Source organism: Rhipicephalus microplus, chromosome 4 (assembly GCF_043290135.1).
Source record: "Rhipicephalus microplus isolate Deutch F79 chromosome 4, USDA_Rmic, whole genome shotgun sequence".
Classification (NCBI taxonomy): Eukaryota; Metazoa; Arthropoda; class Arachnida; order Ixodida; family Ixodidae; genus Rhipicephalus; species Rhipicephalus microplus.
Genome location: NC_134703.1, coordinates 142,113,475 through 142,138,536, shown reverse-complemented (window position 1 = coordinate 142,138,536; position 25,062 = coordinate 142,113,475). Strand labels below are relative to the sequence as shown.

The following is a 25,062-nucleotide window of genomic DNA, read 5'->3' as shown; positions in this document are numbered from 1 at the left end:
AGGTGGGCATTAGCACTTTTTCTGTGCATTTTATTATGACCGAAGATTTGAGCATGAAAAGAGTTGCACGGAAATTCATGCCGAGACTGCTCTCGATGAAGCAAAAGGAACCTCTTCTTGAAGTTTCACAGGACATGCTCGATTTTTCCAGCGGTGATCCTAACTTCATGAACACCGATATCACTGCTGATGAGTGTTAGGTGTAAGGGTACGACCCAAAAATCAAATCCTAGTCGTCACATTGGAAGCATTCCAGTGGTTGCCAAGACCAGGCCTGCCAAGTGCGCAGCAACATGAAAGTGATGCTGAGTGCTTTCTTTGACTCTCGCGGTGTGGTACACCACGAGTACACACCACAGGGTCGAACAATCGCCTAAGAGTACTACAAGGATGTCCTCCGTCGCCTATGTGATGATGCGCGACGCAAGAGACCCGAGTTGTGGTCAACAGGTAACTGGCGCATCCATTGCGACTATGCTCCAGCACATTCCTCACACTTGGTTCAGACTTTTACGGCAAAAAGTCAGACTCCTGTTATTCAACAGGCTCATTACCCTCCTGATATGGCCCCCTGAGACTTCTGGCTGTTTCCCACTTTCAAGAGGACATTAAAAAGAGCGATTTCAGACAAGGGAGAATATTATGGCTGCAACGACAGCTGAGCTAAACTTCATTACGAAAGAGGCCTTCTCAGAATGGTTCCAACAATGGCAGGACTGCTGGAAGGAGTGTGTGGAGTCCCAAAGGGACTATTTTAGGGGGATTAGGTTTACAACGCTCCAATTATGCCAGTTTTTTTTCTTCTACCAAGGGTTGGATACTGTTCTAACAGACTTTGTAATTGCGGACTGACGTGATCTCTTACTTGTGGTTACTAGGCTTGTGTGAATAATGAATTCTTGGTTGGAAGTAAATTCGAATAGTGTATGTCGCATATTAAAGAAAGTGGGCACATTTGTCGTGACCCAACTAACCTGTGTAATATTTTAAAAAAATTTTAAATGAAGCCATTGTAAATGCCATTCTTTTTGCTTCAAAGAAAAATTAAAAGGACTTTAAATAGTAGCAAAATCTGACTTTCATTAGAATGCAAGTTATAACCTGTAAAATATCTTTCGTTTTAAAATTTGCTATATCTAGTACAAATAGGCCAGTATTTGCGGTGAGATCGGGCTATTGCTGGCAGCACTGTCCCCGTGATGAAGTAGATAGGCGATTGGCGGCGCATATACGAACACACAGCAGCGCTTCGCTGTGCGTGGTTTGAGCCTATTGTTGGCATATAAAATGCATTGAATCTAGTTTACTGGTAATATTTACACTACTCTCTGCCGAATCGATGCGTAATGCCCATGCAACGTTACTATTACTAGCAAGTGATGCGCATTCTGGCTGTGAAAGGGATGCTCGCCCAGGGTGACTGTTGGTGCGCTTTCGCACTAAATTACTCTTTTGTTGTGTTGTTCGTATGTGTTCAGCTTGCGTTCCACCTGCTACGCATTGCTGTAGCGCAGCTGAACTAGTTATTTACGTCTTGCTCATTTGGATACTATAAAAAAAAAAGAAAGAAAGATCCTAGCAAGCCCTCATATTGGTGCGACGAGTTTGGTACCACTGTTTGCACGAATACACATGCGCTTTCTTACTTTTTATTCTGTTCACCATGAAATGTGGGACAGTGGATGAGTCTAGCTAGGAAAACTTTGTGGCTGACAGCGCTTTGCACTAAATTGATGTTTATTATGTATTGACGTTTACTATGCACATGTTGTTCTACCAGTAAAGGTACCAAAGCTCTTAAGAGTTCCGCAAATGCTTTAATCGAAGGATTATGTGCATGACAGTGATACAACAAACATCTGCTTTTTTTTATTTTCAAATGAAAAATGATTGTAGCTTTCCGTCAGTCAATAACGATGATACAGAGACTCTAGACAATGTAAAAAGACATGACATTTTCCGTGACATTGTACAATAATCTAATGCACGCCGTCTGAATTAATTTTGAATGTCTGGGTTCTTTAAAGTGTTTTTCAGTCTAAGCACACAAGTGTTTCTGCATTAATTTTGCCTCAAGTTAAAATGGCACACAGCAACTCCGTTTTAAAAATAATTAAGTACCATAGTGTCACGTTGTACTTGATAGAAATATTTTATAAACACAACTAAAGCTCATCGGATAGTTGATAAACCACAGCGCCGTAGTTATACACCTAACATCAAGATGCAAGTGCATGGCCTAGAGCCTCTTTTCTTATTTTGTTCACAACAGAGTTGTTTTAAAGCACTGCATTCACAAACTACTTGATAGTACTCATTTTTGGGACGATGCCAAGTTCATTTTACGTTGTGCTTGAAGCTAAAAGCGGCACCCACACTGAAATAATTCTGGTGAATGAAAAGTATGACAATAATACACAACACTCTGGAAACGTTCACTCGCTGATCTTATTTATATGCATTACCAGCTGAGCAAGACCAAATGCTTTCATGCATCGTTGCAGGCATATGTATAAGCAATTAAGCTTGCGCTAACATAACTAAACAAACCTCTCTTTGAAAATGGCATGACGTAATACTCTCACATGCAGACGTGATGTGGCTATCACATAACTCTGGAATGCGATAACCAGTAAAATATGTTTCATTTTAAATTTGCTTTACTTATAGCATATAGGCCAGGCGACACATGAACACTTTGTGCCTTCGGACAGTTGCCACCACGTGGCGACTCTGCTTGATCACGCGGTCAATATCAAGGTTTTAAACATTATAAGCTGTGATTCAATATGAGGGTAATATGTTTATTTAATGTTGAAGTGGGGCTTTGCGGAAAGTGTGAATTTTTTTTAGATAGGTGTTTTCATGGCCTAGCACCTTTCCACTGCAATGAAGCCATCTTTACAAAAGGTTACTTGTAGGTTACATTTAATTGGGTGCTTTCGCGGCTTAGCACTTCACTGCAGTGAAACAATTTTTACAGGGAGTAGCATGCAGATCGATATACACTAATTTGTTCATTTCAAATACTTTGAAATTTCAAACAATTAGTAGCATGCGGATCAATATACACTAATTTGTTCGTTTCAAATACTTTGAAATTTCAAACAATTCGAGTTTGAATCCAGTAATAATTGTTCTATTATTCCAAGCATTCGAATATTCGCACAAGACTAGTGACCACCCATGCAAGATTTCAGAGCGACATATTAAACTCAAACAGACCATTGGTACAGGCATCTCGGTGGTAGAGCAACATGAGTTTTGGCCCCTTGTTAAAACTAACCAGAGTTGTGCCAGTGTATTGACAGGTTTCATCTCGTCATTGCCTTAACTTGATGCTATGCGCACATGTTCAGTCTTGCGTACAGACAGAAGTGTTATAATAATAGCAATAATAATCTGGTGCTTCAAATCTAGTGGTGGGAAACCTGGGCCAATTGTGCTAGCTGGAAACTACTGCGCCATACTGCTCCAAAACGGTCTTTTTTGTCTAATTTGCACCATTGCTGCTCCACAAGGTTGTTTTGGAATCTAAAGTTATGTGTACAGCAAGCATTGCGAGCGGATATTGCATTATGATCGTAATCTTGTGGACTTGCGCTTATGCATTTGCACCGCTGCATTAGCGTACACTTGCTCTGCAGCAAAAACACGAAACGGACGATCAATTGTTTTGACTTCCGTGTCATTGCAGCGGTGTCTTTTCTGGTAACCGTTAGAGAAGAATGAAGGCGATGTGGCGACTACCGAAAAGCGGCCAGTATGACTTGTAGCCGACAAAAAGCCTACCTGTGTAACGTAGCGCCACTTTAAGCCTAATGCACGCCTTTAATAACCGGGGACTACCTAAGGTGCCGATGGCTACGGCCTCAGTCACTCTGTGGTACCGTGTTTAGCGTACACCACTTCACAGAAAGTAAAGCGGCTCGTTGTTACTGAGTTTGAGCGTTGTGGATCGCGGGCACCAACACGGCAAGCATTGCACATGCTTTCATGAGGTGACAGCCCAAACTCACCTCTGTCCGCTGCCAGAGCCGCTAGAGCATCGCTTGCAGAAAGCTCACGTCACCGCACCAAGCTTTTTGTTGCATCTGTACACGGTCTGAAATAGAGTGGGAGGAAGCGGCTCGGCACGGTGTGTAGACCAATTAGGCGAAGTGCTGCACGCAACTAGCCAGTAGACAATCGGCACCCTGCGACAGTATCCCATCAAAAAAAAAAAAACTCTGTTTTCGCTAAGTAGCAGATCGCGGTACACATTTATTGCGAACAGCTGATTTATGTCTGTTTCGTCGATATATAAGTTGGCTGCGTATCCTGGACTTCGCAGTAGTTTCGAAGTGCTTTTTGATGTCGCCACCATGTGCCATCATACGGTCGTGCGAGAGTGCCAATCATTTTCGAACATTGGCAAAAAGAAAACGATGGCTTCGTGGTAGGCACATGGGGCAATATTTGCTGTGGCACTCTATTTCTACCTTATTTATGCCTTCTTTAGCGGTGATGGCGCATGTAAAGAAACAAAATTGGCAGGGCAAGTAACTATGGGTGTGTTGAGGAGTTTCAAGCCTGACACCCCAAAAATTTTTTCATGTTCAAACTTTTTGGGTGATAATAATGTACTTGTACACCATAACATCGTCCACCAGTTGGCAAAGTTAACCGTTCTACGTACAAACACACCCCGCAAAAATTCCTGGGTACGGCCTTGCCAATTGATACTTGGCCATGGGTGTGCATACGAGAGGGGGGGGGGAGAGGTTGGGGTGACGCTGTGACGAGCCTGCGCACGGGGAACCCTGAGCATGGTTATGGAATTGGGGGTTAATGCGATCTTCGGAACAGGATAATATTGTCAATTTGTCAAGTTTTGACTTATCAAGTGAAGAACGTATTGTCTTGTCCCGTGAACTTAATTTTTACCCAGTGACTGGAGGTGATAGTGAATTTCAGCTCATTAAAGATCTTCACAATTTCGAGCGTAGCATGCATCTCTGTGAATTCTTTCATGGTCGTCCATCAGCCCGCAATACTAATGGTTCTTCCTTGCCATGTTATAAGCATTGGACATTTCCCTCTCGACGAGACAGATGTCTTGCGGGCATATAAAGAACGGATGCCATTCCACCGCAACCTCACTGACAGAGAGCAAAAATCAATTGAATACCCGGCTTATCGAAATGACATAATAATAAAACCTGCAGTTGAAGGAGGTGCCATTTTTGTCATAAATAGAAGCACCTATGTCAGTGAAGATGAAAGGCAGCTCAAGGATGCATCCTATTACAAGCGGCTAGATCATGACCCAACAAACGAGTTTAAAACGGTTGTCCATGAAACTGACTGCTCTCTTTAATGATAAAAATCAGGCAGAGAACACTGAAATTCTTGATGCCGTTGAGCCCAGTAGCTGGCAGGTTCCACCTCCTTCCCAAATTTCATAAAAAATAGAATCCGGGTAGACCAGTCATTTCTGGAATCGGAACTGTGACTGAGAACATTTCTCATTATGTAGACAGCCTTATCTGCACCATTTCATCCACATTTTCTTCTTACCGGAAGGATACAAATCTCTTCCTAACAGATATTTTTTACTTGCAGGTTCCTCAAAATTCGTTCCTCATTACGTTAGATGTTACGCCGCTATATGGTTTCGTGCTTATATGTCTGCAGAGTGGGCTCATAGTCACTGTCACTTCTTCTAAATGTTGTTTTGATCTACCGACAAAAACGCGGTCAGCCCCAAAAACTGATTTATCTTATAATAGCTGCTGTGAACTGTCGCACAGCTTATGAATGAAGCTGTAAAAAAAAAAAAAACTGGACAGTGGCATTTTTACTGAAACATAAAATTGCCATTTAGATCACGGTACCTGCCAACTTCTTCAATTTTCCCATAACATGTACGAATTCTGACCACGCTTATTATTTTACGAATCTTGCCTGAAGTTTAAAAAAAAGTTTGTTTTTCGATAAAAATATGCAATTAGTAAGATAGTGTGGCCTCCGCAATTGGCTACGGTGCATTGTCATAGCTAGTCACGGGGGCCACATAAATTAGCAAGGTGCTATATTCTGCCACCAGGAGAGAACAATATGTATTGGTGTTATCATCACATACCTTCCAAGTCTCTGGTGTCCGGGAGACTTCTGTATTTCAACCGTTTCTTCCATCTATATGGTCGCCACGAAAATCTCCCAGAAATTGAAATTGCTGTTTGAGATCTGGCCGCATTGACAAAAATTCAGTCCGTTCCAGGCTTTTTGTGAGCCCACCCCATTTCATTTTAAAAGAATTTGAGAGGCATTCATCTAAACCTAGATTAGAGTACCAGTGATGTGAAACAGCGGCAAATACGAATTCATGAAATTCCTCAGCCGAATTCATGTGTCCGTGGGTCTGAAATTCGTATGTTCTGAACACTTTCATTAATCACAGCGTGTGGTATAAACTTTAGTGCCGAAACCATCGAATGAAAGCCGATCGAGAGCAGCGTGCTCGAATCTTCGAAAGTACGAATGCGAGCAGTGCACGCACTGTCTTCTACAGTGCGTGTGGTTGTCGTTCCACAATCACTGTGGACAAAACCACAGTCATTCAACACGATCATGTATGGCGGCAACATTACTGAGAGAACTCTGAAAGTGTGCGTGCGGCCAATGCTCGACCAGTCAATGCAGCGCTGCTTTCCGCAAACTGTGGACAAAACCGCGGCAGTTGCGATCATTTATAGCATAAAACAACTTAGTTTTGTAGACACGGGGATCGAAAACGAAACTACCGTTTGCCCTGACCCCCGCGCACAGAACCACCGTCGCGGCATGGGATAGCAATCTACGAGCTCTGAGGGCATGTGACTGATGCAGCAGTAGATTAAAAGCAGTAAAGACGTAAAAAAAAAGGCTAGAAGCTTTTGGGCCTTCCTGTCCCAAAAATCTAGTAGCAAGCAAAGCCAGAGCTTTGACTTGTGCTTTCGCGGTAGCCAGCTGCGCCGTCCCATTCGTTCTTGTGTGTAGACTTAGGCGAGTTGATTTGACAGAAATCAATATTTTTTCTTAGTTGTTTTCATGACGCAAAGTTTCGAAAGCGTTAGCTCTCCTCCTTCGAGACTCTATCCTTAGTGAAAAACCCTACCGCTGTGTGTTAGGCCACTCCAAGCCATTATGAGACCGCAGCGCCTATGTTTGCGCTTGTGTTTGGGACCCTTCTCTTCTTGTTTTCTGCAATGTTTTTTTTTCGTGCCAAACTCGGGGAAAATAATTCAGCGCGTTGATTTGGCTTATGGCGACAAAACATGATTATTCTTGTTGCTAAAGGCAAATTCATCGTAGCTACAATTTAAACAAACTTTATATCGTGGTTTGTTAAGTGATGACTACCGACAGGAGTGATGAATTTAGTCTTGGAACTTATAATAATGCACAGGTTCCTTGATCTCCGATAAACTAATCGTGGTGATTCAGCGAAAATGTTCTACAGCTGATCACTCTGTGTCAATGAGTTATAATGTTTTCTGAGAATGTGCGACACGTTGGTAATAGATGCAGAATGCATTTAGGTGGACAGACTGGCCTTCGGGACTAAAAAGTGACAAAAAAATAATTTTTTAAAGATGGACATATTTGGTTTCTGCAAGTGTGTTTCTATCTCTCTGCAAATTTTCAATCACCAGGAAGTGGTAATTTTTTTTTTAATTTCATTCTTACTGCCCAGTGTCTTGGTGCTAGAAAATGCAGAACCTCCAAAAAATGGGGAGCCAGTTCGAGGCTTCTTTATAGTTTACCAGCTCCTGTGTGCAAAGCTCTACTATCAATTTATGAGTGCCTTTATGAACATTGCAAAACATGCACACCATGATTGGCGTTTCTTTTGAAGAAACAGGGTGTTATTAACTTTCTTTATTTTTCTCAAAAAAATAAATTTACGACGAAAGTAATTTACGATTTTGAGGCCTCAATATTCTTCGGCATAGGGCAGGTTCAACAATGATTCTTTTTGTAATAGAAACCAGTACGTATATATAATGCAAGTGTGGGAGCAGAATTTAGAGCACAAGCCTTTTCATTTAATTACTTATCAAAACTGTGCCTTGATTCCAACTGCTTTTGAAAATGGGAAGTTCATTTTGCTCTAAAGTAACCAAAAAAGGCCAAAAAACAAAAAAAAAACTCTTGCATACATTCAATCTCTAGTCACTAATCTATGTTGCCATATCTTAAATTTCACTTTTAATTAAGCATCTTTTTTTATATGGTGGCCTTAAACAAAAGGGGTGAACTTGAGTTACCTCAGGAATCAAATGAGTTACAGGAAAATTATTTACATACTTGAAATCAGCAGAAAAAACTGTATAATCATGTGCAGTATGATCAAGAGCACTTAAGAAATAAGCAAGCAATATTCTAAGATGTGTCTGCCCGCCTAATTTAGGATGAGGTTAGCGCGTAAAGGTAGTGCTAATTGGTTGTCCTTATTGACGAGATCTTCACGATACAGACAATTGGCCTGCTGGAGAGTGTCTTCAATTACTTGTGAAAGGGGATATTGCTGTTCGGTTGGTGCATTGCGGAAATGGTCACAGTTGCCACTTGGTCTTTCATGCCACATGGGCTTCCGAACCATATGTGCTTCTATCTGTCAGTGGCATAGCCAGGTAGTAGCACACCAAGCTCGTGCCTCCACCCCCGAAATTTTTGCCCATGGCATATAACACACAAAATAATGGTCTACCACATCTCGTTGCCTGGCCCCCTAATTCCAATCGAGGTGGTGCCCACTCCGGAAGAAGTTTCTGCTTACGCCCCTGCTGTCTGCAACTTCAGCTCACATGTCTGCAGAGTGGGCTCACAGCCACTGTCACTTCTTCTAAATGTTGTTTCGATCTACAGACGAAAACGCAGTCAGCCCCAAAAACTGATTTATCTTATAGTGGGGGGAGGGCTGCGAACGGTCACACAGCTTATGAATGAAGCTGTAAAAAAAATAACTGGACAGTGGCATTTTTACTGAAACATAAAATTGCCATTTAAATCACGGTACGTAAGACGTATGTCGCAGCATGTTCATTTAATGGCGCAAAATAATACGGCTGGCGTGCATTGCATTTGCTATGGTAATCGAGCCCGGTTGGGATCCCATTTTTATATCAATATTTATCTCTTTGTAGAAGCTGTGTAACTGTGCCAGTCATTCTTAGTTTACACCCACGTGTGGCTCGATGGCGATTGAATACGTGCACCGTGTGACAACTGTACAAAATTTTTGCAATAAATATTAGGATCGTGCCACTGAGAAATTGTTTCTCGTGTGATATTTTACCTCTAGTTAAAACTCTGATTAGGAAACGCACGTGTGTGGGACTCTAGCGTTTGCCGGCAATTGTAACATGAAGGTTGCGTCTGCTTGTGGGTGCAAGAATGCTGTGTTGCTTCCCACAAAGTGAGAAATTCGCTTGCGCTTTGCTTCGTAAGGCTATGTGTGCTACACAAAAGCGTAAATTTGCGCACACTTGTCATGTCAACCGCGGCCCGTCTTTAGATGCCTACCTACAATGAATGAAGTGGCGTGGTTGGATGCATTTCTTTCAGCAAAAATATGTCTTTTTTCCGCAAGAACATGTTAATACCTATTAGATTCTTCAATTTACAAAAGAATTCACAAAATCAGCGCGCTCGGCCCCCGTTGTTTTCATATAGGTGATCATAGCAGACGACGCCGGCAGTCAGATTATTATGAGAAGCAAAAACTTTTCTGATGCAGTTATTTAGCTCTTCCCACAGTCAGTGAAGAAGCTGCAGCAGTATTTTTATGGTTTTGTTGAGTGAACTATAACAGAAATAATAATTAAAAAAGGAAATGCGAGAGCGGCTGTGAGCTGCGCACGAGAGGGCTGGCGGAGCAATCCAACCACGCACGTTACTGGGAAGCGTCTGCATGGAGGCGCCACGGTGTGTCGTCGCACCAAATAAAAGATACTTGCTTTACAATTTTGACAAGGCTCCTTTTGAAATAGCGATATCTTTAAAATAAAGAGCATTTGCTAAGAGTCGGGGAAAATTCTAAAAAAAATGCCCCCAATTGTGAGGAAATGTGAATGCATTGCGTAGCGTCCATAATGGCGTTTCGCACGTGAGAACCCAGTGTTAAAAGAGAGAGAGAGAAAATATGTTTACTAGGTGGTCAAAGAATGAAGCGTTAGAAGAATAATGTTTTTTTTTTTTTTTTACACCGTTCAGCCAATAGCGCAGTCCACAGCGCCTGGCGTTTTTCTGTCGCAAGAAACGCGGTATGCGTTTCCAGCTCTAGTAGCTAGCGTACACAGTTAATTAACACTATGAATGAAACAAAACAACTGCGCTCTCAGCTTGCTGTTGACGTTTTGGAGCGGCGTATCGGGCACACATTTCCGGGTCTTCAGCTCGGTGTTGCCGTTTTGCGGCGGTTAACCCAGCACTGCGGCTAACCCAGAGAGAGGTGTAATGCTCGGGTTGGATTGTGTTACACTTCTTGCTAGAGGTACCTTCTCAAAGCCATCCTCTTGAGAGGCGCCCAGCCAAGTAACGGTTGAGAGTAAGGTGCGCGCTTCACTCCAAAAGACGGGAGAGTGGGACATAGGGAGGAGAGAGAAGAAACGGTAAAAGAAGCGGCGAAGCACTGCACTTGTCATTGTACATGACGGCCATAATGTCACTGTCTTATCAATACGAATGCTACACAAACGCTGGCAGGACAATTGCTACAAATGCGTTTCAAATACACTGCATTGAGGCGGTGGCAAGTCACATTCAAGTCAAGGAAGTGGGGCCTCCTGTTGCTAGGGGCGAGGATAAGCGCGCGTGCCACTCGAAACTGTCTTGTGACGACACCTGAATTGAGTGAGGACAAGCTTAGAGCCTAAGGATGGCAGCAGCTCAGCTTCAAGTTTTATGACAAAGATGCCTTACTTGAGTCTGAGACATCCGTACCTGTTCATGGGTTTCTTTTGTTACGACCTCAAGTTGTCTCCTCCACTGCAAGTGCATAGCTGCTGACCTTTGTTCACAATCTTTTAGTTACTCTAGTTACTTGCGAGGTCCACACGTCGCTGGGGCGCCATGTATTGCCGCTGGCTCCATAGCTTCTCACGAAAAGAAGGCAACCGGAGCACTCCTCGGCCCTGACTATAAAGCAGCGTGAAACGTTTTAAAACTGCTCGCGATAATGTTCTTTGTTTAAATACGACGTGAAAAATACAATGAAATATACAAAGTGAAAAATACTAGGAAATATGCTTGGATGCATATATTAGAACGCCAACCTATGCGGAGTGGAAACCAATGCTTAGTATTGTGCTCATGGGAAGAGGTTATGCTAGACAAAATAGTGAAGTTAATTAGACATCTAATTTATAGAAGGATCATTCACATCGCAGGTATCCATCTTTATTTGAAGACCTGTAGGCTCGTATAGCAAGAAAACAAAAATTTACTCGAAAAAGTATACGAAATCACTTGTGTCTCACTAAAGACCAAGCAATGCTTCACCGCAGGGAACGAGCAATGAAGCAGAACTTCGGTTCTAATTTTCTTTGTCTACGTGAATAGAAACGTTTTGTAGAGCATGTATTATTTTATTGTGATAGCGAATATATGGGAACTCTTGGCTGAATTTCGCCACCGGCATCGGCGTCGATAATATGCACAGTGTATGTATATCTATCTATATATATGAAAACGCAAGAAAAAAAAATCTAGAAAAAAGCACTCCAGTGCGCAGAATCGAACGTGGAATCTCTGCGTCGTGAAAGCGAAGCGTTAACCACTGAGCCACCTCGGAGAACATTCTTCACTTTTCGAACGGAAAGCTATTTAAGTCTACCACTTACTGCTGCTGTGTTTTCGGCATTACCAGAAAGATGGTTACCAGAAGATGCGCCGCTGCGCACATCGCGCAGCAGCGCCCGCTCTAATCTCTAACGCCTACTTTGCCCGGCTTAGAGAAGGGCAGCGACGCCCCTCGCGCGCCCTTATCTCGCGATGCGGAGGAGGAGAGGATCGTATGCTTTGCTGGCCTCGAGCTTTACGTGGAACGATTTTGCTGTAGTTACCAGGTGCACAAAGGTTACTGCAATCATTGCTGTCTCTGTTTGCGAAAAGCCCATGCTTTTCAGACTCGGTGAAGTAACAAATGAGACGCTTATTCGCGTGCATCTGTACCTGTGAGTACGTTTCGTGCGTAATTTGTGCACGAGAAACCCCGGGGCACGTTTCTATCTGCTTTCCATTCTGCGCGTGACCTTTCAAATTGTTGGTATCACGTTTATTGCTTCGTCTTTGCGGCAAAGCTGTGACATTTTATATGGTTTCTGTGTCACTTATTTTTAAAATGCATATTTTTAAGTTTTTTTGTTTTTGATATTTTTGCATTTATAGTGTTTTTATTGCACTGTTTACCAGATGGCAACTGAAAATTACACACTTTTCACATTTTTATGCATTCCAAAATATTTTGGTTGCTATAGAGACGCGACGTACGTTGCCGGTAGACAGACGCGTGTGATAAGACGTGTGGCGCGGATGCCTGGGCGACTTGGTTCGTGAAGCTTTGCGAAAATTTGACGACGGTATGGGGAAGGCAAAAATAGTTGGTTGTGTCCAGAAGACAGGTCGCACGCATTTGTACCTGAAGAGAATGGCAGCGGTACATCTGTCAATAAAAGATTGATTGATTGATATGTGGGGTTTAACGTCCCGAAACCACTATATGATTATGAGAGACGCCGTAGTGGAGGGCTGCGGAAATTTAGACCACCTGGGGTTCTTTAACGTGCACCCAAATCTGAGCTTAGGGCCTACAACATGTCAATAAAAGAGAACTGGTGCTTGTACGTAAGTCACTCAGGTCACTGTCAGAACGTTGTGAGTATGTAATTGCCTTGAAGTCTACAACATCAGATGTTACAACACTCGCATGCAAAAGTGCGTCGAAGTTCGCATCGCAGTAGTGGAGACAGCGAGTTCATCCACTTTTTTTTCGAGGCAAGAGGGCCACACTTCGGTGTCGGGTGTCATGGCGGCCGCTGACGCAATAGCAGTGCCAGCGGGGAAGTAATCGTGTATACGGTCGGCCAGCTTTGCAAACTTTTCTAGTGGCATCTCACTAGCGGCAGCCGACACAGGCTTTTGGAGTCTTGCATGCCATCGCCGAGAAGCTGGAGCATTCAATGCAGCATATGCGATGGTCGTCTATCTCCAAGCTCTTCGGCGTTGAGGAGTTGCTGCAGGCGGCCGTGCTTCGAAACCGCCAAATCTTCGCCCCACTAACCCAAAAGACACGGAACACATGTCCGTGACGCCAGCCACTTTGTGCAGCTAGCGTCAAATGTAAGCATCGGCGATGACGAGAGCATGGTCTCATTTGACGTCATTTCATTGTTCACCAACGTGCCAGTTTCCTTAGCTGTCTCTGCTGCCCATGATGCACTTGAGGAGGACGCAAGGCAGAGTGAAAGGACTCCTTTGACGGTTGACGAGCTCTGTCGTCTACTGGAGTTCTGCCTCTCCACTACGTACTTCTCCTACAAAGGAACTATTTTCAAGTAGAACAGTGGACCCACGATGGGAGCTTCCATTCCGTCACGATGGCAAACCTGACCTTGGAGTATATAGAAAAGGAAGCACTCAGCTCCTTCTCACCGCGACCCAAGCTTTTTCTGCATTAAATGGACAATTGCTTTTGCGTCATTAAGACGGCTGAAGTTGACAACTTCAGACAACGCCTAAATTCCGTGCACCTAGCCATACCATTCATGACCGAGTATGAAAGCGGCCACTGCCTGCCCTTTCTCGACGTCCAGGTGGCAAGAAAGCGCAACGGCCTGGAGTTCTCCGTTTATAGAAAGCCAACGCACACTGGCTGCTATCTTCAATTCAATTCTTCCCACTCCGCCTGCCACAAGGCCTCGGTTGTGACCAAGCTACTCGAGAGAGCCAGAAACTTATGCTCTAATGACACAGAGCGAAAGAAAGAGGAGGCCCGTGTAATTGCTGATCTCACAAAAAACAGGTACCCAAAAAACTTCATTCGAGCCACCACCCGCCACGCAGAGCAACAGAGGATATAAAAACACCAATCAACCTCAATTGGCAGCCCCCCCCCCCTCAAGACGGGAACGTCTTGAGGTGCACTCTGGGAGAACTTCATACGTAACGTCACTGAGTCGGCGCAGAACTTTGTAAGGGCCGAAGTAGCGCCGAAGCAACTTCTCAGACTGATGAGTGCGGCGAGTTGGGCAGGTTGGTAACGATGCATGACTAAGAAATCTTAGCGCCACAGAACGGAAACAAAAGAAAGAAACGTAGACAACACGAGCGCTAACTTCAAACCAAGTTTATTAGGAAACACACATGAATATATACGAACTCAAATCACAGAAATCTCACGCCTACTTTTTTACACATATATTGTTATACAACGTCATACAAAAACAAAAAATGTAATATCATGGAACCAAGAAAACTTAGAAAAACTTAACAGCCCCCCGAAAAACCCTACAAACGAAAAATGTAACACCAACTGCGCATGCTTACCTCGGTGAAACTATGAAAACGTGCTCATTAGGAATGAAAATTCTTTATCGTGAAGGAGTACAGACGGATGACTCACGCACTTCTCGCCACGTTTTCGGATGAAGCAGGCCTCAACTAATTCTCGGGTTAACTGCTCTCTGTGACGGAATAGCACAGCTGTTTGATCGAACATTGGAGTACAGCCACACTGACGGCAATGTAATGCCAAGTGGGATGTCGGTGTGCCATTCAAAGAGCTGTGGTGCTCGCGTAGACGGATATTGAGACACCGCCCAGATTGGCCCACGTAAACGTGTCCGCACGAAAAGGGCGTCTCGTATACCACCCCTTTTACACAAGACACGAAACGAATGCCATGTCTCATTGTGCACTTGCCTTTTTTACCACTTTTTTTATTTTCACGGTGCTGCAGTCTCGGGCAAATATCCTTCAGTTTACTTTTGGCTGAAAACACCACGTTGACGCCAAAGCGTGCCGCCACTCTCTTAAACCGGTGGGACACTCCGTGAATATAAGGGATTACCGAGAAAGGTCTGCTCCCTTTGCATCTTTCCGTCGCCGCCAGCTTACCACCTGCTCTTATGGTTCTAATGAGCACGTTTTCATAGTTTCACCGAGGTAAGCATGCGCAGTTGGTGTTACATTTTTCGTTTGTAGGGTTTTTCGGGGGGCTGTTAAGTTTTTCTAAGTTTTCTTGGTTCCATGATATTACATTTTTTGTTTTTGTATGACGTTGTATAACAATATATGTGTAAAAAAGTAGGCGTGAGATTTCTGTGATTTGAGTTCGTATATATTCATGTGTGTTTCCTAATAAACTTGGTTTGAAGTTAGCGCTCGTGTTGTCTACGTTTCTTTCTTTTGTTTCCGTTCTGTGGCGCTAAGATTTCTTAGTCATGCAACTTCTCAGAGTGACCACGCTGTGGAATGGGAGTCCACACCCAAACTTCATCGCCTGGTTGGAAGGTAACCTCTCGGTGTTTAAGGTTGTAGCGGTGTGCGTCGGCAGTTTGGCGAGCCTGAATACGGCATCGGGCGAGTTGACGGGCCTCCTCGGCGCGTTGAGCGAACAATGCAGCGTCCGTGTTGAACATGCTCAAGTTGTTGGGAAGGAGCATTGCGTCGAGCATTGTGGTGACCTCTCGACCATGAACTAAGTGAAATGGGGTGAAACCTGTACTCTCTTGGACTGCTGTATTGTAAGCAAAAGTTACGTAAAGGAGTATATCATCCCAGTTCTTGTGATCAACGGCCACATACATAGACAGCATATCTGCAATTGTCTTGTTCAACCGTTCGGTGAGTCCATTTGTTTGGGGGTGATAACCCGTGGTTTTCCGATGTTCTGTACCACTTAGTCTCAGCACTTCTTGAAGCATCTCTGCGGTGAAAGCTGTACCACGATCAGTAATTATCACAGCTGGCGCTCCGTGACGAAGTACGATGCTGGTGACAAAAAACTGTGCGATTTCCGCTGCGGTAGCTTTGGGCAGGGCCTTCGTTTCGCTGTAACGCGTTAAATAATCGGTGGCAACCACAATCCACCGATTTCCAGACGAAGAGGTGGGAAATGAGCCGAGCAAGTCAATGCCAATTTGATGGAATGGTGTCTTCGGCGTGGCGATGGGCTGTAGTAGTCCTGCTGGTCGGACAGGTGGAGTCTTACGGCGTTGGTAGTCGCGGCATGTGCGGACGTACTGCTTGACTGTCTTCGCGAGGCGGGGCCAGTAGTATGAGCGGCGAATTCTTTCCAACGTGCCCGTGAAGCCAAGGTGTCCGGATGATGGTTCGTCGTGACAAGCATGTAAAATATCGTCCCGAAGCGAGATCGGCGCAACCAGTAGGTAAGTAGCCTGGGTATGGTCGAAATTTTTTTTATAGAGGACTCCATCCCTGATGCAGAACGAGGCCAGCGAACGTGCGAAGTTTCGAGGAAGGCTGCGTTTTCTGCCTTCGAGGTAGTCAATCAGCGGGCTTAGCTCCATGTCGTTGCGTTATTGTTGAGCCAAGTCGGTTGCTGACACAGAGGGAAGGAATGTATCGTCCTCTTCAACGTCCGCGTTCGTATTTCCAATTGGTGCACGTGAGAGACAGTCCGCATCAGTGTGTTTGCATCCTGATTTGTGAATGACTGTAACGTCAAATTCTTGCAGCCGAAGGCTCCAGCGTGCTACACGACCGGAAGGGTCTTTGAGGTTGGCGAGCCAGCATAAAGAATGGTGGTCGCTAACTACCCGAAATGGTCGACCGTACAAATAAGGGCGAAACTTTGTTATAGCCCAAACAACGGCTAAGCATTCTTTTTCTGTTGCAGAGTAGTTTTTCTCTGCAGATGATAGTGTTCGACTTGCATAGGTAATCACGCGCTCTATGCCATTTTGCCATTGAACCAGTACAGCTCCAAGTCCGACGTTGCTGGCATCTGTGTGTAGCTCTGTGGCAGCGTTGTCGTCAAAGTGACCGAGTACAGGTGGGGCTTGTAGATGGTTTCGTAGCGTGTCAAAGGCGTGATGCTGATCATGGCCCCAAACAAATGGTACGCCGTCTTTCGTAAGTTCATTTAGCGGTTCAGCGATTTTAGAAAAGCCTTTGACGAAGCGTCTGTAATATGCGCAGAGTCCCAGAAATCGGCGAAGGTCGCGCTTGTTCGTTGGGACAGGAAATGCGGCAACAGCTTTCGTTTTCTGAGGGTCTGGGTGTATACCGGCGTGGCTGACGACGTGACCAAGAAATTTCAGTTCCTCGAATGCAAAGTGGCATTTCTCAGGTTTGAGAGAAAGTCCAGCTGTTCGAATCGCCTGAAGAACTGCCTGTAAGCGCTGGACGTGCTGCTCAAACGTGTCCGAGAAGACGACCACTTCGTCAAGGTAGACAAGACACGATTGCCATTTTAGCCCAGAAAGAACCGTGTCCATCATTCTTTGAAAAGTAGCTGGTGCCGAGCACAAGCCGAATGGAAGGACCTTGAACTCGTAGAGTCCGTCAGGAGTAATGAAGGCGGTCTTTTCGCGGTCGCGCTCATCAACAGATATTTGCCAATAGCCGCTGCGTAGATCCATGGAAGAAAAGTAATAAGCATTGCGAATGCGGTCCAGCGAGTCGTCAATTCGTGGTAAAGGATACACGTCTTTCTTCGTGATCTTATTCAACTTTCGGTAGTCGACGCAAAATCGGAGAGTACCATCTTTTTTCTTTACTAACACAACAGGGGACGCCCAGGGACTGGTCGATGGCTGGATGACATCGTCCTTGAGCATCTGCTGGACCTGTTGGCGTATAACGTCTTGTTCTTTTTGCGAGACTCTGTAGGCATGCTGTCGAATGGGTCTCTCGGTAGGCTCGGTGATGATACGATGCTTGGCAAGCGGTGTTTGGTTAACTTTCGAAGTCGTAGCGAAGCAGTCCCGAAATGAGCCAAGTAGCTTCAAAAGACGTTCCCGTTGTGCAGACGGTAGACCCTGGTTTACGTCGAGATTGCTTGCAAATGTCATGGCGGAATCGTCGCACGACGAAAGAGCAGATAATGTTGAGGGACCAGGGATGTCGGCAATATCCTCAAGATATGCGATCGCAGTGTGTTTGGTAAGATGGCGATACTCGTCGCTGAAATTCGTGACTAATAGGCAAGCCTGCTTTCTACTTTGCTGAACAATACCTCGGGCAACGCAGATTTGTTGTGCAAAAAGTAGAGACAAATTTCCTTCTGCAATTACAGCATTGGGGGCGTCTTGGTCACATTCAACGTTGATAAAAAGGCTGCTGCGGGGAGGCAGAGTAACAGATTCGGAGGATACACGTAGGGCAGCCTTCGATGAGCGGGCGTTTTCCGGTTCAGGATGAAACGGGTCCTCGAACGACACCTGCAAGTCTCGTAAGTCAATAATTGCGCCGTGTTCGCGAAGAAAGTCCAGCCCCAGGATGAGTGGACGGGAGCACACAGGTAATACGAGGAAAGACCCTGTGAACATCGAAGCATGGACTCGAACACGGGCTGTGCACATTCTAGTTGGCGTGACGAGGTGGCCCCCTGCCGTGCGCAACGGCGGTCCTTGCCAAGGCGTAGTTACCTTCCTCAGTTGGGATGCTAGGGCACTGCTCATAACCGAATAATCGGCGCCGGTGTCGACAAGGGAAGTGACGACGTGATTATCGACGTGTACGGTGATGTCGGCGGAAACAGTCTTGTGACTTTCGGAAACGACTGGAAAGTCAGAACGGTCTTCGTCGGGTCTCTGCGTCGAAGGAGGCTCTTTGACAGTTCGTTGGGACGCGGCTTCACCCCCAGGAGCCGCGGTTTCTAGTTTCCCCTGTGGGGACTCGGTGACTGGCCTCTGAAAGGAGCATAGGATGACGAGGGAATGCTAGGTGACGTGGGGCGGCGAGGTGACGGAGATCGTGATTGGGGGCGTGGACCAAGGCGAGGAGCTTGCTGGCCCGTAAGGTACGCTTCGATGTCGCGGGGACGCTCACCGTAACGCGGGCAACGAGCATCTGGGTGAAAGCCACGGAGACCAAGTTGGCGGTACTGGCAGTTACGGTAGACGTGACCCGCTTCGCCACAGTGGTAGCAGAGTGGACGGTTATCGGACGTACGCCACACGCTGGCCTTTGTGGTGTTCTGCCGCGATCCAGACGGACGATAAGTTGGTGCACTCTGAAACCTTGAAACGGGTGGCGGAGTCGAAGAGGTGCCCTTGAATCGATGGCTAGCCTGATTCATTCTCCCCATGGTGAGATCAGGGCCATGTGGTGCAGGAGATCGCAGAGCTGCCGCATAAGTCAGCACAGGGGCCTCAGGTCTTGTTGGCGCGAGTGGGGTGACCACGTGTCGGATCTCATTTCGGATTAAGTCTGCGAGATCACTTACGGGTGGTTGGGGTCCCGCTGCTTGGAGTTGGCGCAGCTCGTCCCGCACGACGCTTCTTATGAACTCAGCGAGGGCATGCCTCTCGCTGTCAGCCCCGATAAAGCATGCAGCAGGGGTCAGATCGTGGCGTTCATACTGTGACGACCTATACTGGAGAGTACGCTCTATTGTGGTTGCCTCATTTATGAACTCTGCCACAGTCGTCGGTGGATTGCGCATGAGTCCGGCGAAGAGCTGCTCTTTTACCTCACGCATTAAATGCCGCACCTTCTTTTCCTCGGACATTGCAGGGTCAGCACGCTTGAAGAGTCGAAGCATGTCCTCAACAAACATCGAAACTCTTTCGTTGGGTCGTTGGTTCCGAGACGAGATAGCCTGCTCCGCTCTCTCTTTCCTTTCAGTGCTGTGGTACGCATCACGAAACTGTCGGCTGAACTCATGCCACGTCGCAAAGGAACCCTCGTGATTCTCGTACCACGTTTTGGCAGAGTCTTCTAACGCAAAGTAAACTCTACGCAGCTTGCGAGCTTCATCCCATTCGTTTATGTTGGCAACTCGATTGAAGTGGTCAAGCCAATCGTCAACATTTTCATAAATGTCTCCATGAAATGAGCGTGGTGTTTGCGGCGCATGAAAAACATGCGGGAGAAAAGAATAGGCGTCGTTGGTTTGACTCGCCTGGTTGTTAGTTGAAGTTGCCATCTCGCCTTGAGAGAGGGGACTGTACTCGGGAGATAGTCCTCGCAGGCGGCGACTGCTTCGTGCCGTGGGAGCTGTAGCTGTCTCCAAGTAGCTCGATGTGTCGGCTGAAAATCTGCAGCCGAGGCGCATTTACCCAGCACCTCCACCAGTGCCACGAACGTAATAACAGAAAGCGACGAAACGACGTCTTGCTTGCCCTCAGACCAGGACGCAAAAGCCCTCTTCTTTCTTCACTTTCAAGGGATTCCCCCTACAGTTGATGGCTCATACCCATTACCTGTGACAATATCAACCGCTCTCTCGGAACCCTTCCCCCAGTGTATTCACACGGACTGCGCTCTACAGCAAAATGAGAGAGAGGGGGGGTATTAGCCACCCCTCGAGTGCTTTGAAGACGATGCTGCTAGTAGCCTCCGCAGTCACCCCTGACGAATGAACCAAGTTGGTTCCGAAACGCCGGGTTTCTTTAAAACTTTTGGTTGGAGTCTTAATCATCTCCCAACTGCCACCTGCGTCCTGAGTTTGTCGGCTGCCGCGATGCTTGGGTGTGCTCTCTCTTAGCAGACCTTTTCAACGAAAAGAGGAAGCAGGCTTGCGAGGGAGCGCAAAAGCTGGCGTCCTTGTCTTAGAAGTGCATTTTTTTCTAGCTTTTGCTATAAAAAATTTTTTCCAGCTTTCTGTTCTTTCAGCTTTCGTTAGGATTGTGCTGTGCATTCTGCGAAGACCTGCCTCTTTTTTTTTAAATAATCAGCATTGGCAGAAAAACCCCAAAGGAGCAGCATGTTGGAACATCAAGGCAGCACTTTTTTTTAATGTTTTAATTATTGGATTAACAAGATTGATGTATGCTGGCAAACAACTTAAGGAACTATCGATGCTGTGCTCATCACAGATGACGATGCTTCTATTTAAAACTTAAGTGTCGCCAAGCGATAGCATTACTGTGGTAAGAGGACGGTGAAAGAGTGGTGGGGTTGAGTGGCGTTTGGTGTGCAAGGCCAAATTTGAACTGCGCCGACTTTCGGTGATGATGATCGGTGTGCGTGGCCGAGAGTGACGTTGCGCGCGATGATTTATGTGTGAGCTGATGAAAAAATGTGCGTGCGTTGTGCGGGCCACTGAGGATGAGCTCTAGCAATGAGGTGAAGGAGCTGGCCGGCCGATATGGAGGACGTCTGAGACTCAACAAGAGCGAATGGAGCACTAGCACTGCTCCGGCTTTGCCATCATTGTGACCTCTCGAGCTTGGCCTCGTCCCTGCTCCTGTGACTGCCAGCACCTCGTCCTTCACTCCGGCCTCGTTCTGGGTAGGTTCTAGTGCTGTATCTCCATCCGGATGCTGTTCATGAGCTTGGGTCGTGCCCCAGTGCACCTCTCGGGTCAGGGGGCGTCAGCCTGAGACTGTTCTTGGTGCACGGCCCGCTCCTTTGCTGTTCCTGAGCCTGGGTCATAACCCTGTGCAGTCCTGAGTACATTAGCTGTGCCTGACGAGCTGACACACTCTTTTGGCGGCACCTGATTCTAGTGTTGTGCGACGGCCCCTACATCACTCACTGTGGCATCATCGCTGTTGCCTTGGTCAGTCTACAAGGCTTCTGCTTTGCTAGCGTAGGAGCCCACCGCCCAACACTGCCAGAATGCCGTAAGCAGATCGTGAATGCGGGTGCTTAATGATGCAGTCACTAGATTATAAATATATGTTCATGTTTTTCTTGTAGCTGTATAGTCTGAAGGAATCTGAGGCATGCCTGCAACCATTTCGCGGGCATTTTTGCCGGACTGCTGCTCTCTTTCCTTCTCCCGTGCATTTGTGACGGGCGTGGCACATGATTTTGGACCATGGAGAGTCCAAGTCACGTGTGTGCTAGAAAGGTTTCTCTCTCCTTGGGGCAGTGCACAGTAAGCACATGTTTTCTCTTCCTTCGCGACCCTTTTGGGAATCACCAGATTGTAGCCTGCCTGGAGGCTTCGGCATCCTCGGCAGGCGTGTTTACTTTTACGCTAGCTTCGGTTCTGTACGATGAGCTAAACGGCGGTGCCTAGTTCTCAAGTGTGGTTCCACTACACCGAGCTGCACTTGCCAGAGGCCTACGTGTACGAGAATTGCCATAACTCATGAAGTGTGCAGCATAGCCACTATGAAGTGCGCTGCATAGCCGCGAAGGACCTTTTTCCTATTGACATGTCATATCTAGCTGTTGCCAGCTGCGACCTGCTTGCGACTTCTTCTTGTGGTCTAGGTCTGCCTGGCGCCTTTGCTCCCATCGTCCCAAGAGCGGGTGTTGTACTCTGGGGTGCTGCCAAAGGCAATAAAGCATTTGTGTATTTTTATTAGAGTGAACACTGTTTTGTTGCGCTGCCCTAATTGCTTTACTAGTTGAGTGCTTGCGGAGCGGTGGGCTACACGTGAGCAAGCGACAGTAGATGCGGCCCTGTCGCTCGCTGATCCTGCACTCGCGGTAATCTTGACTCCGGTGAGCATCGAGGTTACCACAAGTGTCACATTTTGTCTTGTGTCACATAGAAGTGTCTCTCTGTGTCTTTTGGAGCCTCCGTCGTTTATTTGGCTAATCTACACCCACATTCAGACCCCCACGATTCTGTCGAACGTGCCTGGGTCGGCTCTGCCCTTTCGCTGAGAGCCAGACTGGTTAACGAACCAATGATTATTGTTGTGACTCTCGGTCGTTAACTATGTGCTGTCCATGAGAAACATAGCCAGGATGTGTTCCCACGACTTGAGACTCCTGTGCCTTTTTTGAAACGAGCGTCCGGTGGTGAGAAACACCACAAAGGGGAAGAATGTGGCAAACTTCTAATTTACTGCGAGCCAACGCCCATGCTGTCGTTTTTTCCGCAATGGCTTGTTTGGACAGGCTGCGTGATTGAACGGCCTTGTAGGTCTTGAGAAAAGTGATGTCACTTAATCCTTTGTTGTCCTTTGTTTTGAGCATGTTGTGGAGCCCCAGGATTGGCCTCGATAGAAATGGGCCTGATCGCTCAGTGTGTGTCTGGCGGGGGAGGCTTTATCGGGCATTAGTCCACTTGACTCTCCTTCTACTTATGACTTATACCAATGAAAGATATCGCGAGAAATTTTGTAAGGTGGGACCAGAGGACTGGGCGACAAGTCTCCAGTATGCTTCTCGCGTAGGGGACCGTTTAGCCATTGGATGTAGGTTGCAAATGTAGAGAAAATGTGTGACGCTCTTCGTGGCGTAATGGTTGCAGAGCAGTTCCTTGAGGAATGCTCTCCCGCTCTGCATGGATCGTTGAGAGCGCGAATCTCTCTTCGTTTATCAAAGGATGTCACAAAAAAGTACTAGGTACTCCCCGTTCGAGTTATTATGCGGCTGCTGCGTTTGCGGCCCAGTGACGATTTTGAGAGACCTGTAGACTAACCCCAAGCTGGATAATGTGACTTAGTAAATCTACGAATATACTGTAGAGTTGTGGGAATGGCTATAACGAACCTGCAGCATTGCATATCCAGAACTTGCGAAGGCACACATTCACCAGAAGAGTTATTACGATTGCAGGGTGAAGAAACTGGACTGATGTGTAGTTGACAAAGTCTTTGTGCTGCTACTTCCGGATAGCAACAAAGTGATGCTCACAAGGAAGGCCCATTCTATTGGAATTCACAAAAAGAGACCATTGGACTATGCTGTGTACCTTGGTCACAGAGCCACTGTCTTCCACATCAACATGTTCAAAAAGTATGAGCTCCAGAAGGCCCCCTACACGTCAACGACGACAGCTGCTGCTGTGTTATCAATCAATCAAACGGAAATCGAAGGTGCTGAGAATTCACTTCATGCCCACTCGTGCAAACACAGAATAAAACAGAGCCGTGGCGGTAGCCTCTTCTTATTAAAAACTGGCGAGAAAAAGTGGAGGTACTGCTTGAAACGTATCGAGGTATTCTCCGATTTGCCAGAAAAGACCGATGTTCTGCAGTGCTGGCTTAAGCTCACAATGGACACATCCATCCATGTCAAGCAATATCTGATTCCATTCACAGTTGAAGAAGCTAAGAACAAGAAATCCAGGAGATGTGTTTAAGCATCATTGAAAATTTAACATTGGCTTATCGGACACGATTGGTGTTATAAAAAAATGGTATGATGCGTCTTTGCACCGACGTTTAACAGCTGAATGGTGTCGTTGTTCCGATTCAGAGACAATACCACGACCTGACATTATGTGCGAACAACTCATGGGACTTCAGTATCTTTTGAAATTCGACTTTACCAAAGGATTCTGGCAGGTGGGGATGTCGAGCGCATCGGAGGAGCTTAGAGCATTCACATGTGACTCCGGCTTGTTCCAGTTTCATTTCATACCGTTTGACCTTAGGACTGCCCCTGCAGTATTTAATATGCTGATGTGCGAGGTTGTTAGCGACATTCACAATGTATGCTACTATTTTGAGAACGTCTTTGTTGCCACCAAAACATGGCAAGAACATACAACAATCTTACTTCAAATATTTGAGTGCATGCGCGCTGCCCATCTCACTATATAGACCAAGAAAAGTGAGATAGAATTCCTGACGGCAAAATTTCTTGGCTATGTTGTAGTGCAAAGCATGATACAGCCACTGAGGGAAACATTGGAGAAAATCGCATTAGCAAAGATGCCAAAAACCAAAAAAGAGTTACTTGCGAGCTTTTTTACACCTTACTGGCTGTTGTTGGGAGTTCACCCTCTTACAGAGCTTATAAAGAAAGGCTCACCCTCTCACAGATCGTATAAGAAAACGATGCCCGAATAAACTTGACTGGCAGTACATCCACCAGAATGCATTCGACTTGCTCAAGCGGATGCTATCACAACACCTCCGCACCACTGCCGACAGTGTTGCATAGTGCGCTGAGGTCACGGGCCGCCAAGGTTGGTCGGTAGCGCGCTTCTCAGCT

The 25,062-nt window shown here is 46.1% G+C and overlaps 1 protein-coding gene across 1 annotated transcript in view; it reads left to right on the top strand.

Annotated features, from left to right (window-relative positions):
- The window catches only part of LOC119171475 (uncharacterized), a 47,473-nt gene that overhangs the window by 14,001 nt on the left and 8,410 nt on the right, over positions 1–25,062 (top strand). The gene's annotated exons all lie outside the window — the stretch shown is intronic.